The following is a 9,652-nucleotide window of genomic DNA, read 5'->3' as shown; positions in this document are numbered from 1 at the left end:
GTTCAGACCCCAACCAAGGATCATCAAAAGTCGTGCTATAAATTCTCGGACAACACAAAGATTCCTAGATGCCCTTCCAGACTCCATCCGCCTACCCAAGGACGTCAGAAACAAAAATCAGTTAACCACCTAACTGAGGAACACTATTTAACCTTGCACAATACTCTAGATTGGAGTCGCGCCCCTAAAAACAAAAAACATTTGTCATAAGAAACTAGCTCCCTGGTATACAGAAAATACCCGAGCTCTGAAGCAAGCTAACAGAAAATTGGAACGGAAATGGCGCTACACCAAACTGGTGTAGTCTTCCGACTAGCTTGGAAAGACCGTACCATGCAGAATCGAAGAGCCCTCACTGCTGCTCGAACATCCTATAGAATCTTGACTAGAACCAAACATTTTGATCATATTACTCCAGTGCTAGCCTCTCTACACTGGCTTCCTGTTAAGGCAAGGGCTGATTTCAAGGTTTTACTGCTAACCTACAAAGCATTACAATGGCTTGCTCCTACCTATCTTTCCGATTTGGTCCTGCCGTACATACCTACACATACGCTATGGTCACAAGACGCAGGCCTCCTAATTGTCCCTAGAATTTCTAAACAAACAGCTGGAAGCAGGGCTTTCTCCTATAGAGCTCAATTTTTATGGAATGGTCTGCCTACCCATGTAGGTAGACCGGTCTCAACCTTTAATTATATATTGAAGACTTATCTCTTCAGTAGGTCCTATGATTGAGTGTAGTCTGGCCCAGGAGTGTGAAGGTGAACGGAAAGGCGCTGGAGCAACGAACCACCCTTGCTGTCTCTGCCTGGCCGGTTCCCCTCTCTCCACTGGGATTCTCTACCTCTAACCCTATTACAGGGGCTGAGTCAGTGGCGTACTGGTGCTCTTCCATTCCGTCCCTAGGAGGGGTGCGTCACTTGAGTGGGTTGAGTCACTGACGTGATCTTCCTGTCTGGGTTGGCGCCCCCCTTGGCTTGTGCTGTGGCAGAGATCTTTGTTGGCTATACCCGGCCTTGTCTCAGGATGGTAAGTTGGTGGTTGAAGATATCCCTCTAGTATTGTGGGGGCTGTGCTTTGGTAAAGTGGGTGGGGTTATATCCTGCCTGTTTGGCCCTGTCTGGAGGTATTGTCGGATGGGGCCACAGTGTCTCCCGACCCCTCCTGTCTCAGCCTCCAGTATTTATGCTGCAGTAGTTTATGTGTTGGGGGGCTAGGGTCAGTCTGTTATATCTGGAGTATTTGTCTTATTCCTGTGTGAATTTAAGTATGCTCTCTCTTTCTCTCTTTTTCTTTCTCTCTTTCTTTCTCTCTCTCTTTCTTTCTTTCTCTCTCTTGGGGGACCTGAGCCCTAGGGCCATGCCTCAGGACTACCTGGCCTGATGACTCCTTGCTGTCTCCAGTCCACCTGGCCGTGCTGCTGCTCCAGTTTTGTTCTTCCTGCGGCTATGGAACCCTGACCTGTTCCCCGGACGTGCTACCTGTCCCAGACCTGCTGTTTTCAACTCTAGAGAGACAGCAGGAGTGGTAGAGATACTCTGAATGATTGGCTATGAAAAGCCAACTGACATTTACTCCTGAGGTGCTGACCTGTTGCACCCTCGACAACCACTGTGATTATTATTATTTGACCCTGCTGGTCATCTATGAACATTTGAAAATCTTGGCCATGTTCTGTTTTAATCTCCAATCGGCACAGCCAGAAGAGGACTGGCCACCCCTCATAGCCTGGTTCCTCTCTAGGTTTCTTCCTAGGTTCTGGCTTTTCTAGGGAGTTTTTCCTAGCCACCGTGCTTCTACACCTGCATTGCTTGCTATTTGGGGTTTTAGGCTGGGTTTCTGTCCAGCACTTTGTGACAACAGCTGATGTAAAAAGGGCTTTATATATAAATGTGTTTGATTGTAGCACAGAAAATGTTCAACCAACTTTAGTTTGACGATACTGTCTTCGTCCTCGATTCAGGACTCTCATGAAATGTTTATGTCCAGTTGCAGGGGGCCCGTTTGAATTTAGAAAACGCTCCGTTATTAAAATAAAATACTTTTTTGCTCATCCGTGAATTAATCTGAACATGTGTACGCCGCCATCTTGTCTATTTCAAGTCTTCTCTCATTGATCGAGATATGTGGGTGTCCACCACGAAGTGCCGGTGGCAGCGTACACATTGTTGGATTACTTCATGGAGCAAAAAATATATTTTTAATAACTGACCCCCTGCAACTGGACATGGACATTTGATGAGACTCCTGTTTCCCATGAATTGAGGACGTCTTAAAGACCTAGTAATATTTTACATCAATAGCAGTCAATATTAATTGTCACCTTAATTCAGTCTCATCTGAAAGTTGTAAATTCTTGGTTATCTGCAAAAACCCTGGCTAATAAGTTGAATCAGTAATACAAAATTGGGTTTAATTATTTATTTACTAAATACCTAACTAATCACACAGAATTACATATACACATAATTAAATCATAACTTGATTACAAATTACGTCATAAAGGAAAACGTCCCTAGGGGGTGGAACAGATATGACAGCTGGTTACACAAAAGAAAAGGGCTGGGTTTGAGTGAAAGAGCGGGAAGACTGAGGAACAAAGGGCGAAGCTGTGCTATCGTAAATACAGAATCTTATGCATTCTAAATTACCGCCCATTTGGAAAAGGAAAATGCAATAAATATTTACTCTGAGCTGCGCTTCGGTAGGTTGGTGGTAGATGGAAGGCAGTGTTGCCAAACCGAGTCCTTTGAAGAATGTCTCTGGTGGTCAATTGGATACGTTGGATTAACGTCGTTGTGTGGAAGACGGGATACTCTGTCTGTTCCTTCCTAACCTGCATTTGCAGCTGCTGTTGCTAACTCAAAGGCTAGGAGGTATCACTTCTGTAGTGAATAAGAGTTCAAAGTTCATACCATTCGCAACCAAAGCTCACGCTGATGTTGGCTTCGTTCTGTAGTTATTATCTGAACCATTCTGACAACGGACCGTCGTCCTCACATCCTCGGAACAGGAGGTTATATTGTCGTCAAGGCTTTATATAGGAAGGGAGAGGAGGGAGTATTTGAAAAGTTTTATAGCCCTTGACCCTTCACAGGGGCGGTCCACTGATTGAGCAGAGCCCTACCTTATGAAAACCCAAATCTCACATTTAGAAGGTAAAATCAAATTTCATCCCATCACAAATAATTTCATATTCAAACATTTAAATTGAACAACAATTCCATGTGAATCAGATAACTCTGATGTGTAGACTTTCCACTGTAGAGTTTGTCATCTTATCATTGATGAGAATGTCTCAGATGACAACCGAACTGACATCATATTCATTAAGTACCACCCCATATGTTCAATTGGTCGGATTACCAGAATATAGTCCATTTCCCCCCACCTTCTGATGTTCCCAGAATATCTATGTTAAACAAGGGTTTTACAACTGTAACATTAGTAGGGTAGAGAGAGGAAAAAGAGGTGAAGAGGTATTTATGACTGTCATAAACCTACCCCCAGGCCAACGTCATGACAGTATGACACAGGCTTTTTCATTTGGGACAGGGAATTAATATTTACAGAAGGGATCGGTTTCTTATGGATCCAAAAAACGGACGCCATACATCATGAAAGGGTCAGTTCACAGTGCCATTAGAGATTGACAGGAACAAGAGGTTCCTCCTGAGTGGGAAAAGTGAGTGGGGGTACACACAACTAACAGAAGTTGAATTTACACCCCTACTATTAGAATCAACTCACTGCTATGGATCAGGGCCCGTGGTCATAAAGCATCTCAGAGTAGAAGTGCTGATTTAGGATCATGCCCCCCCCGTGAATATAATCATGTTCATCACGATCTAAAACTAATCCTAGATCAGCACCCCTAATCTGAGATGTGGGCCCAGATTTCTGAATATTCACATATAAATAAAATAATAATAAACCATATTCAACACAAACGACATCGTACATGGTGTTTGAAGTGTAAAACACCAACTGCATACTGTATTTAATTTAACCAGGAAAGACAGTTAAGAACAAATTCTTATTTACAATGACAGCCTACCCCGGCGACGCTGGGCTAATTGTGCGCTGCCCTATGGGACTCCCAATTGCAGCCAGATGTGATGCAGCCTGGATTTGAACCAGGTACTGCAGTGACACCTCTTGCACTGAGATGCACTATCTTAGAAACCTGCACCACTCAGGAACCTCCTGAATAGAAACCTCCTGAAATCAATAAGACTCCCAAACAGATGGTATTCGTCCATATTGACTATTTCTACTGTCTAATGGAAAATCACCAATTCTTCTGAAGTCAACGGCCTTGACTTCAATCAACACCTACCTACATTGTAGCTACTGGCTAATATTCATAGCCAGGAAGGAGCACGCTCATATCATACAAAGTCAGTGAGATGTCTGAGGGCCTTTGTCATAAACGTTAGTCAATTTCATGGCAAAAAGCTTGTGGCTTTCAGTGCAGTGGAAACCTTTTTTAAAGAAATCTCTCAACCACTTTCATTAATGTTGCTCATCACCACCACCTCTCCACTTTAGCTCTTTGCTATCACTGAACTCATTTCACAGAACACAAAGCCATGCTAATTAAGGTGAAAGTTAGAACATTCAGTCAGTGTCATGTCTTTAGATCACTGAAGTGCAATTAAATCAGTGGCAAATCCAGAGAAAATGCAATAGAATCAAGTTACTTTTGAGTGGCTACTATTTTTCAGCCAGTCTTTCTCTAATGAGCTCATAAACGGGTATTGAAATTATACTTAGGCCCACATTGTTTGGGCCCAAGTATTCTGGTCCAGTGAGACCAGCTAATGAACATGTTTGATTTTCAAATTCACTTTCTTTTTTATTTCAGCCTCTCCTCTTGGTTTCAATTCCAAGCCTCTGTGGTGAGGTTGTGACCCTAGGAGAGAGATGTACAGATCTTATCAAAAGCTAAAAGATAACCCAGTGGGCAAGATTTGGTTTTAAACTGGTTCTGGTTGTAGAGACTTCAGACTTTTTTAATGATGTCAAAAAGACATCATGGAAAGGTTTCATATTTTCATTGTTATCTTTCAGTAAACCAGCTAAAGCCATACTTTTCTGGTGTGTGATATACTTTTTTTGTGTGATACAGAATTTGTGCGATTTATTTCTATACTACAATTTGTTTCTATTTGTCTTTGTTACTTATTTTTTATATTATTTTTGTATAGATTTTTATATTATTATAATGTTAAATGTTATGATTATTTATTTGTGTTGTTCCAAATGTCTGAATAAAAATGACAGTTAGTGCAAAATGGTGCTTATTTTTGTTGGGGGGGGGGTTGCCCAGGGAGACATACAAACTAGAACTGCCACTGCCTGGAGCAGGGTGGAGACAAGCAAGACAGGTGAAACAGATCAGGGTGTGACAGTGTTGAGGAATTAAAAACACTCGGCATCAAACCAGTTCCAAATACAAAGACACACCCGTCTTTCATCGGCACCATCATAGGCCTAATATTATTTCACGTTAAAGTATGGCTTGTTTGTTGATAAACAAATGTTTGTTTTCCAGTGCTGCAGCCTGTACTCCATCTTCTGTAGAATCAACGATTAATACAGTAAATGGTCCTACTTGAATGCTCCTGTTCTCTTGTTCTTGGGCAAGACCTGTACCTGACTTCTGATTAGCTGGTTTCCACCATGTAAGAGGTTGCTCAACTAAGATTATACAATCCTAAACCATAGACTGTTAAAAATATGGAGGAAACAATCTGACATCACCCCATTGTTTTCTATGAGAATGCTCAGTGGCGCATTTGATGATCAGGAAGTTATTTCAGTATCGCCATCTTGCTATAATGGGGAATCCTGTTTTCTGGAAACAAAGCCTAGGCTGTTCAGTTTTTTAAATTTAACATCCTAAATCATGCAATGGACAGACAGTTAGGTCTGTTGGAGTAATTGTACTACCGAGGTCACGAGTCATGAAGGCAGTCAAATTCCACCTGACAATTTAGTCACGGTAAATAAGCTTATCCAAGTTCTGATGCTGCTGATGGTCATTAGTAGCCAACCAAACTTGCTAACTGCCTGGTACTCAGCACTCTATTGTCCATCTAATCACTCTGACATCAATGCAAATGTAATCGAAAATCTAATTAAACACTTATTGAGAGCCCATGAGCTCATGTTGCGCAACATTTCTATAGGCAATGCAATTGCAAAAAGTGGGGGATCCCATCAGCTTTCTATAGGCTATGCCTATTGTTTTTCTTTCTCAACTTTCCTAATATTAAGCACATTGCTTATCTTTACAACAGGAGTATAGCCTACCTGGCTGGCATGAAATTGAACCATGGGAAACACGTGCTCCATTTGTTATTTAAGTGCATAGGTGACATGTATTTATTCTCCTGCCCCTGTTTTGAGACAGGTGTATGATAATGGTCTTCTGAATGATTCCCAGCATAAGGCAAGATGCAATTCCTTTACAAAAAAAAACATTTTCTAATCATAGTCGCACACCTCATGTAGCCTAGCCCATAGGCCTATATGTTTTGATAAGGTTTGTATCACAACTAAAGTGGCCAAAAAACTTCTTAAAACTAAGCACATTAATCAGCTTTACAAGGGGTGTAGAGCCTAACTTGCATACATAAGCAGCGTGTGAGTTTAAAGTTCACCATAAAAATGCACCTTTTTAAATAAAGCATGTTGATGCTAGAGGTTGTAATAATTTGGGATCTATCACATCCATGACTGTCCCAGACTATGTTTGGAATATTTATTTCTTGCACAGAATAGAATAGGTCAGCTTTTGTACTATGGGGGAGAGTAGATCGACATAGGCTAGTGCTTTGCTGTTCGTTAGGACTACTTATCTTGTTGGCTGCCGAAAAGTAAATATGGACAGTTCTTCCAATATCTTCAATATGCACCTCGGAATTGGATAAGGACACATGCAGTTGCGTCCGCGATGTGTCTGTCTTTACTTGTAGCCTGTGAGAAAGACCCGTGTGCCAGGTGAGTGAGCCATGTGAGTGAGAGGCACTGAGCAGGCAGCACAACGGCCACTGGCCGCAAAAGGCCTGGATGTTTTTATGGTCCATTACGGCCACACAAAGGGGATGCCGCTGGCAAATTTGAGGCATTAGTCAAATTGTGAATGAGAGAATGATGAAGTGTACAGCCTGCACTGTACAACAAAGCTTTCAAGCAACAAAGCTTTCAAGCATCACTTTCAAGCAACTTTTTTCAAATCATCATTAGAGTCGCATCATGCAGCCTTACAATGTATTCAAAATCAAAACATATAGCACAACGTTTGTAGAACAACTAAAGTTACATTAATAACTCTAAATTAAGCATATAGGAGTACCTATTCCTTTGTTAACCGCTCAACACAGAATAGCAGCAGGTGTGCACTCCCTCAAATCTTTTGGAGAAAATGTCCTTTCTATTTTATTCAGCTTTGTTCAATTGTATTCGTCATAATATAAAATAATGCCACAGAATTCATTCTTAGAAAATCTTTATCTGCTAAATGAACTAGTGTACCCCACAGCAATTTGGCATAGCCACATCAGGACCTAACATAAGGACAACTTGATTCTCTTCTTCTTAAATAAACTACATTTTCTTCATATCATGTTTCTTCAGACCTGACCAAAATAATGAATGTATTTATTGTCAAGGTGTAGGCTATATTACATGGATTTATTAGACTTTTTAAAATGTAGATGTTCCAAAGGTCTGCATCAGTGGAAGCCAGAATGTGTTAATGTTATTTGCTAGACAATCACCGGCTGACAAAATTTCGTGACCACTGCAGCCCAAAACTCAAAATAATGGGTGGAACGACACAAACGGAATTGCATCAAAGACATGGAAACCATGTGTTTGATGTATTTGATAGCATTCCCCTGATTCCGCTCCAGCCATTATCATGAGCCCATCCTACCAAATTAAGATGCCACCAACCTCCTGTGGTATCGCTCTCTATTGACATGATTGGTTGACGGTAGGTGGGGATGGGAGATCCTGTATAAACACAGACTCACTTCCTTGACAGCGTACTACACAACAGCTCTGTGAAGCGCAAAAAGTATGAATGCTCTGACTTCAGCTGAGGCCAAATCACAGTAAAATGCTGTACGGCAACTGCAGACTCAGATTGACCATGCAGAGCCTTTTATGCTTGATCTGGCAATGCTGTCCTGGAGGCTCAGTATGGAGGGTGTGACTCAATTGTGGTGCTTCCGGGAGCTTGTGGAGGCCAAATCGAGCTCCGCACCGTATCGCCATGCGCCTCCCAAATATTTAACAATGTGAAAATGATGTCATGGCTTTAGAAGCTTCTGATAGGCTAATTGACATAATTTTAGTCAATTGGAGGTGTACTTGTGGATGTATTTCAAGGCCTACCTTCAAACTCAGTGCCTCTTTGCTTGACATCATGATAAAATCAAAAGAAATCAGTCAAGACCTCAGAAAAAAAATTTTGTAGACCTCCACATGTCTGGTTCATCCTTGGGAGCAATTTCCAAATGCCTGAAGGTACTACATTCATCTGTACAAACAGTAGTACGCAAGTATAAACACCATGGGACCACGCAGCTGTCATACCACTCAAGAAGGAGACGTGTTCTGTCTCCTAGAGATGAACGTACTTTGGTGATAAAAGGGTTAATCCCAGAACAACAGCAAAGGACCTTGAAGATGCTGGAAGAAACTGGTACAAAAGTCTCTATATCCACAGTAAAACGAGTCCTATATCGACATAACCTGAAAGGCCACTCAGCAAGAAAGAAGTCACTGCTCCAAAACCACCATAACAAAAGCCAGACTACGGTTTGCAACTGCACATGGGGACAAAGATCATACTTTTTGAAGAAATGTCCTCTGGTCTGATGAAAAAAAAATAGAACTGTTTAACCATAATGACCATCGTTATGTTTGGAGGAAAAAGGGGGAAGCTTACAAGCAGAAGAACACCATCCCATCGTGAAACACGGGGGTGGCAGCATCATGTTGTGGGGGTGCTTTGCTGCAGGAGGGACTGGCGCAATTCACAAAAAAGATGGTAACATGAGGGAGGAAAATTATGTGGATATATTGAAGCAACATCTCAAGACATCAGTCAGAAAGTTAAAGCTTGGTAGTAAATGGGTCTTCTAAATGGACAATGACTCCAAAGTTGTGGCAAAATGGCTTAAGGACAACAAAATCAAGGTATTGTAGTGGCCATCACAAAGCCCTGACCTCAATCCAATATAACATTTGTGGGAAGAACTGAAAAAGCGTGTGCGAGCAAGGAGGCCTACAAACCGGACTCAGTTACACCAACTCTGTCAGGAGGAATGGGCCAAAATTCACCCAACTTATTGTGGGAAGCTTGTGGAAGGCTACCCGAAACGTTTGACTCAAGTTAAACAATTTAAAGGCAATGCTACCAAATACTAATTGGGTGTATGTAAAGTTCTGACCCACTGAGAATGTGATGAAATAAATAAAAGCTGAAATCATTCATTCTCTATACTATTATTCTGACATTTCACATTCTTAAAATAAAGTGGTGATCCTAACTGACCTAAGACAGAGAATTTTTACTAGGATTAAATGTCAGAAATTGTGAAAAACTGAGTTTAAATGTATTTGGCTAAGG

This window comes from Oncorhynchus tshawytscha, linkage group LG09 (assembly GCF_018296145.1).
Source record: "Oncorhynchus tshawytscha isolate Ot180627B linkage group LG09, Otsh_v2.0, whole genome shotgun sequence".
Taxonomy (NCBI): domain Eukaryota; kingdom Metazoa; phylum Chordata; class Actinopteri; order Salmoniformes; family Salmonidae; genus Oncorhynchus; species Oncorhynchus tshawytscha.
Note: the sequence above shows the minus strand (reverse complement) of the source record.